General features: G+C 37.9%; 1 protein-coding gene across 2 annotated transcripts in view; it reads right to left on the bottom strand.

Annotated features, from left to right (window-relative positions):
- inpp4b (inositol polyphosphate-4-phosphatase type II B) overlaps positions 1–8,014 on the bottom strand; it is a 244,533-nt gene that overhangs the window by 219,984 nt on the left and 16,535 nt on the right. The gene's annotated exons all lie outside the window — the stretch shown is intronic.

Genomic DNA, 8,014 nt, shown 5'->3' with positions numbered 1-8,014 from the left:
AAAAAAAAAATATGACTGTGGCTATTGTTTAGGCCATCAACCAAAAATGTGAAGAAATGCACCAGGATCAAGACAGCTTACCACAGCTAACCAATTTCCTGAGAGACAAGCCTGGCTTTACGTTTAATAAAGAGAAACTTCAGTTTTACTTTCTTGTAAACTAACTTGGCATGAGCATCTCCGCCTGGCACCTTAGCCTTTGATGCTTAGTGAGAATGTACTGTACCTATTTTACATTGATAAGTCTTTTAAACTGATTTTTAAATCAAATCTGCAGGTTATGAGATGCTATTGATAGACTACACTGACTTACAGATGTTTGGCATGCAATACAGCATTCTGATTCCAGCATCTTAAAAGGGATACTTCACGATTAGCATTAAGCTTTGTATCAGTAGAAACCCGGTAGTATTTTCAAATGGCCGTGCTTCCCTCCCTAATGTCCCCCTGTTACGAGATAGCTGTATTGTGTGTCTGGAATAAAACCTATGATAATGCGTTGTTTTGTGTCATCGGAGGCTTTATTACTTTAAAATTTCTTTTTAGTTTTTTTTTTTGGGCTGTAGTCTCTAGCCAAAAATACCTCTGAGGATGATGCAAAATGACAATAAAATGACAACACTCATACAAAGCTTGAAGTATCCCTTTAAAACGTACATATTTTCTAGTTTCTTCACTCATCTGTGACAGAAAGCTAAATATCTTTGAGTAGTGGACAAAACAAGATTTGAGGACGTCATATTGGATTTTAGATAACACTGATCAACATTTTTCACAATTTTATAGACCAAACAACTTGATTTTCGATTAATCAAGAAAATCAACAGATCTGAAAAGAACCATTGGTTGCATTATGATAAATTTATCATAGCCACATATAAATATCAAGAGAGACTTAAAACCTTTAAATAAAGCTATAATTCTCTTGACTGAGAATTATTTGTATGACTTTTTACTTTCCCCTTTACACTATAACATATGAGAAATAATGACTACAGTAAAATCCATTAATGTGCCTTTAATAAGCAGTGGTATTCACAGTGGCTAAAGTGCAGATAGAAAAAGCAATCCGACTTTTAATGTTTAGTCATTTAGACATTTAGTATGACAAACAAAGCAACCAAGTTTAATTTCTTCCTTGGGCAAATATAACAGCAAAATAATTCATAAAAACACAATTAAGAAAAAAGCATGAATGCACTTTTCACTTGAATATGGAGTAAACTGCATTTGAATGCTAATTAATGCCTTTTATTCAACCGCTGAAATACGGCATCACTTTAGTTCACTACATGACCAAGGTGAGTCCTCTGCAGATAAACAGCCATAGAAGGAATGCTGCATTTGGATTGGGAAGAACACTGTATCATATCACTCCACCTCTCTCAAATCAGAACTTGCTCATTCATTCCTACTTTTCTATCACTCCTGTCTGTGCCATACTACTAAATGTAAACACCATTAGATCAGCCGTTTGTGAAGAACTGCATGATTATTCTATATAAACCACTGACTGTTACATTATTAGTAGAGCATGTGGGCAAAAGTGTCATATTACCCACTCTGTATTAGTGCAGATGCAGCGATGCTTCAGGCCCATGTCAACAAAGAACTGAACACCTAAGCATCATTTACCAAATGGAAAGCTTTAGAGGGAAACATAGCCTCCGTCCCGCTTCTCTTCCCTCTGCTCCTATAAATCAGCGTCATTGTCAATGACAACTGGACAGACTCCAATTTTAAAAAGGCATTTCGCCATGCCAAGCCGGGGACACATAAAATGTACCCCTAAACATATTCCTGACTTGATGTTTCACTGCTATTCATATTGGCCAACTGTTAAACTGATTTTGTTGTGGGAGCCTATAACTTCAGAATGCACCCAGTTTTGTATGATGTGATTTATTTGCACACAACTAATGTAGCTTTTCCTTTAGCCACATCTCTGTTATTCTGATAAGCTGAAGGGCTGGATATTTGACAGAAGCCTGGGTACAATGCTCATATAAATGGAGCTGCACTGATGATGTGGAACACAACATCCAAATCCACACACTTAATTCAGATAAGCACTGGTGTGGAATTTCAGGGCTGAAATACGATAACCAATAATATTACTTTTACAATTACAAAAATACAAAAAAGAAACAAAAAAGGGGTTTATTACCCCAACGCCAATACCAAAATAGAAAAAAAAAAAGAAAACCATTTTTTTCTAATATTTGAATTCAACAGATACTAACAACAACAACAACAACTAACAACTGATACTAACAGACAGGAATGCCATTTATAGAAAGGATTTCATTAGAGCTTAAAAAATAAATTTGTCAAAAATAAATTAACAATTATGCCCTTAATTCATTATTTCAGTCATGTGTGCTGCTTTTCTTTAACATGACTGAATAAATATTGCATTTGAGTAAAGGGATGTAGTTTTCTTTGCTTAGCGGACTGTTCTAGCTGTTCTATAATTTGCCTTCACACACAGTCATTAAAATCGACATTTCTTATAATTATTTATCAAAAATCTCATTGTGTAAATAATATTTTGTTAAAAGCACCAATTGACAATCCTACAATATCGTCCCAATATCGACATCGAGGTATTTACTCAAGAATATTGTGATATTCGATTTTCCCCATATGACCAAGCCCTATAACATACCTTTCCAATTTAAGAAAAGGAATTTATTTTATATTCAAAAACATATCTATAAGTATCTATAGGTAAAACATAAATAATCTCACCATAAACTGTTGATCAACTAAGTAACCAAAAGTCAATAAGTCACAGAGCTCAAATGTACTTTACAGGATAGTATCAGCTATGTCATGACTGCTGTTCAAAAACTACTGCAAGAATACACTGTCTCAATTATTCTTTTTAAATAAACAGCATGTTCTTTTAGTTGTCACTGGTGTCACTGAATGACTATTATGCAGCAGAAAGCTGAGATTCTCTAAATATTCTGGCAATTCAGATGTGAACAAGATCAATAGATGACCTCAAAAAGGCAGATAATGATCTCAAACTACTATAGGAGGCAAAAATGATGACTAAGTGTGAATTAATGAAGCTATTCAACTAGGTAGCTTAGATTGAGATTTTGAGCAGAGGAAATCTAATAGATCTTTCTGCAGGAGAAAGAATGTGGGCGGATAACATACACTGAAACGTTTAGGGTATTGACAATGGAAACCAAATGAGGGGAGAGCAACTGTCAAGATATCCCTATGCATCAAAGCCAGCTCACTGCCTCAATAGGCTCTCCAGCTTATCGGAGTCCCTTTCGATGGCAAGCCTAGTCTTAAAGTAAATTGCTGATTCTCAGTAAACTTTTGACAAGGCCTATTACACCAATGGATAGCTGCTTTCACTGGGAAACAGAGCAGAACTGAGCCGTGTTTACTGTCAAGTGTACCTCACCAGCAACCCCTGTTAACAGCACTTCAGGCAACTCATATGTGATGAGATGGCAGCTTCATCAGGAATTGTCACGTAGTGTCAATGACCTAATCACAGCACCAATGATCTAAAAAGGCATAACTATAAGTGGTTCGATGTTGCAGGGTAAAACAGCTTTCATCATTATTGACAGCATATTACAAGACCAAGTAGATTTTTACGGCTAGACCTAACTTGCATCTTATCCAGAGTAAATAATATTTTCAATAATCTGCATTATTAGCATCTTAGTATTAGATCCATATACTGTATGATGTGTTTTCCTTGAGACTGTAAAATGATGATGAATCTTGTTTTTTACGATGGGAACATTAAATCACATCAATTTTGAGTATTTTTTACCTTAATCAGTTTCGTAGGTGCTTGTATTCAACAAGATATATATATATATATATATATATATATATATATATATATATATATATATGAAAGAGCTCAATCGATAAAGGCTTTTTAAGGCCAATATAAATATTTGGGAATTTCAAATTCAATATGCCGATTTATATTTAAAACGAAACGCGTTACAAAACAAACAGATTTCCCTAACATTAGTTATTTGTAGTTAGTTATTTAATTATTGATTTCTCACTAAAATAATATAATTTGTTTTATTGTCCCAACAGAACAGAGGATCATAAAAATATATTAAAGTTGATAAATAAATGTATAATACAAATTTAAGATATGAAACTAGTCCTTTGAACAAAACAACATCAACAATAAAATCAGTTTGTCCAACAGAGACGTTGTAGCGCGCCCTCTGGGGACAAACTATGCAACGCCAATGCTCATAACATGGATGACAGTCAACTTATCAAAATTATTTATTTATCTTATAAATGATTTTGATGAACAAAAATTTCAAATAAAAAATAAATCTGCCATTTAAGGTGTGATAGTGATAAATCAGGAAATGTCAATATCGGCCAATAATATTGCCGCTATATCGTTGGGCTCAAAATAATATATATATATATATATATATATATATAATATATATATACACTCACCGGCCACTTTATTAGGTACACCTGTCCAACTGCTCGTTAACACTTAATTTCTAAGCAGCCAATCACATGGCGGCAACTCCGTGCATTTAGGCATGTAGACATGGTCAAGAGAATCTCCTGCAGTTCAAACCGAGCATCAGTATGGGGAAGAAAGGTGATTTGAGTGACTTTGAACGTGGCATGATGTTGGTCGCAGAAGGGCTGGTCTGAGTATTTCAGAAAACTGCTAATCTAGGGATTTTCACGCACAACCATTCTAGGGTTTACAGAGATGGTCCGAAAAAGAAAAAACATCCAGTGGCGGCGGTTCTGTGGGCGGAAATGCCATGTTGATGCCAGAGGTCAGAGGAGAGGCCAGACTGGTTCGAGCTGATAGAAGGGCAACAGTGACTCAAATAACCAACGCGTACAACCAAGGTGGGAGAAGAGCATCTCTGAACGCAACACGTCGAACTTTGAGGCAGATGGGCTACAGCAGCAGAAGACCACATCGGGTGCCACTCCTTTCAGCTAAGAACAGGAAACTGAGACTACAATGTCACAAGTCATCGAATTGGACATAGAAGATTGGAAAAACGTTGCCTGGTTGATGAGTCTGATTTCTGCTGCGACAGTCGGATGGTAGGGTCAGAATTTGGCGTCTACAACATGAAAGCATGGATCCATCCTGCCTTGTATCAACGGTTCAGGCTGGTGGTGGCGGTGTCATGGTGGTGGGATATTTCTTGGCACTTTGGGCCCCTTGGTACCAATTGAGCATCGTTGCAACGCCACAGCCTACCTGAGTATTGTTGCTGACCATGTCCATCCTTTATGCCATAATGTACCCAACTTCTGATGGCTACTTCAGCAGGATAATGCGCCATGTCATAAGCTGGAATCATCACAGACTGGTTTCTGAAAATGACAATGAGTTCGCTGTACTCAAATGGCCTCACAGTCACAGATCTCAATCCAATAGAGCATTTTGGGATGTGGTGGAACGGGAGATTCGCATCATGGATGTGCAGCCGAATAATCTGCGGCAACTGTGTGATGCCATCATGTCAATATGGACCAACTCCCTGAGGATCTTCCAGCACCTTGTTGAATCTTGCCACGAAGAATTGAGGCAGTTCTGAAGGCAAAGGGGTCCAACCGTTACTAGCATGGGGTACCTAATAAAGTGGCCGGTGAGGGTACTATATATCGATATATATATATATATATATATATATATATATATATATATATATATATATATTCCAGACTGGCGAGCTCCAAGCTCATAAGACAACCAGCTCCACAGGTGAACAGCTGACACACCACAAAACAAAAAGTGAAAACAGAGGCAGAAACATATCCAGATACATCCAACAGCAGACTCAAGGAGCCAATCTATATTTGAGTCAAGGGATTCCTACAGTGAAGGCTCTGGAGGCAGATAATACCATGCCACCTTCATTCAGCTGCATAATCAAAGACTGATTGCACAACTGAGGTCCCCTTCTCCCCAGCAATTAATACTGCACTTACAATAACTTCAGATTATCTGCTTAATCTACTATGTTTATTATTAGCAAAATTCTATTCATAAATCACTTGACTGTTTGTGGCAACATTTATATATTGTGCATGGGAAGACTGATGTCCTAAGCATAAAAGGCCAGTATCAGGAGGGATGGATTTAGTATGATCTGCAGGCAAATTCTTTAAGCTATTAAAAATTAATAGAACCTCGTTATGCAGTGTAAAGTTAGTATCTAGAGCAATGGAGTTGTGCAGTTATATCCTTGGTAATATAATAATCATCAGCTTAGTTAATGGACCTGTGCAAATGTGCAATAAATGCAGTGAAACTGTGAAGTGGAAAATGACGCAAATCATAAGCTGAATTGCGATTCCCCATTGAATAAATACAATTACCACTCCTTCCAATACTGTAATGGTTTTACTGCTCCGAATCTCTGCTGATGACATTGCAGTCGCACACAAAAACTCAATCCTCAAGCCCTCGCTAAATCTGATTAGTGCCAGCTTTGGTGAGAGTGAGCGAGAGGTTTTTGCTATCACTCACTTTTTTCTCGTTTGGTCCGTTGCCAGGAAGTGGGATTCAGAGTATAATGTCAAAGACAGGGAACAGGCAAGCAGGTAAGGCCAAGTTATTGCTAAGTGATAGGGACTCGCCAAGGGAGTGGAGATTTGCTCTGATCTCAAAATATACAAAAATCATAACTAGGAAATGTGCTTTTTTTCCTTCATGTACAGGACAATGCTTTTCTGCACTGACAAGGATGATGGGCAACAGAGTATTGAATATTCAAGCAAATCCACATAGCTCTACATAGCATCAGTCACATTATCGGCTGGAGAGAGATGGCGGCTTAAGGTGTAGCTCCTGGCCCAAATTTGTCAAATAGTTGTTTTATATGGTCCCAACTTTGATATTTTACCACTTTGTGCTCGTTCGAGTTACTTGAAGCAGAATGGCAAACAAGAACAAAGTTCCACGCGGCGACACAGACGCCATTACAGAGGCATTGTTGGAGAAACAGAAAGGCTACCTCGAGCCATGCTTTTCTCAGATTCAACAGATGGGGATCTAAGTGCTATCCATGCCCAGCTAGCATTGCTGACTTGCAAGCCTTGGCTCTATCAGATCTGACATGAATGATCTAAAATCCACCGTGAAAAGCAACGCAAGTATTCATGACCACGCTTTTCAAAAGCTGGAGGTGAAGCTAGCAGAAGAAGCACACCACTACTAATCGCACGTTGATTTTCAACGTCCTCCACTACACAACCAGGCAGGCGGTCCTACAAGCTGAGGGGAGATCTCCACTCGTCATTCAGGTCCAGAAAATTCGCTTCTCCCTGGATTACAGCAACTTTACGGTCAAGCAGCGGCAAGCCTTCTATCAAACCATGGATTCTGCGCAACTCAAGGGTCTGGGTTTTTTCCCTGCTTTTTTGCTACTGCTGGGCTAGAGATTCCTCTCCAACGTGTTTTGTGCTTTTTGTTTCTTGTTCCTGTTGACGGAAAATGCGTTTATTCTGATGGTAATTTAGTGTGGAACCAGTTGCTGTTGCAACCAGGTATTTATGGACTGTAGCCTTGTGCTACAGCCCGGACTTCAACCTGCGCATGTGATTGGTCCCTTGTCTTGTCGGTCCATGTGTGTAAATATGTGTTTGTCTTTTTCTGCATGTGTTGTTTTGTCTCCCTCCCTCCCAGCTTTCTTCTATGTTTTTTGGCTCTGGGACGCATTCCATGTCTCAGTGTGTTGCTTGTAATTGTTTTGTTAATTTTTTAATATAAAAAAACAAAACCACAATTTGATCCCAAAATTTTTTTCACATTGAAACAAAAATATCTATATCTTGTTCTGTTTGGTTTTGTTACACCACAGATGTTTTTTCTAATGTCTATCCACCTCGATCGATTCTACAATGGTGCTTTGGGAAAGTAAGTGTCAAGAGGACATTGCTGTACGGCTGACTAGAGTTGGACAAGGAGGAAAAATTGATTTTGTCTGGACAGAGCAAAAAAAAAAAA

The sequence above is a fragment of the Etheostoma spectabile genome, chromosome 2 (genome assembly GCF_008692095.1).
Source record: "Etheostoma spectabile isolate EspeVRDwgs_2016 chromosome 2, UIUC_Espe_1.0, whole genome shotgun sequence".
NCBI lineage: Eukaryota > Metazoa > Chordata > Actinopteri > Perciformes > Percidae > Etheostoma > Etheostoma spectabile.
This window is presented reverse-complemented; position numbering and strand designations above follow the sequence as displayed.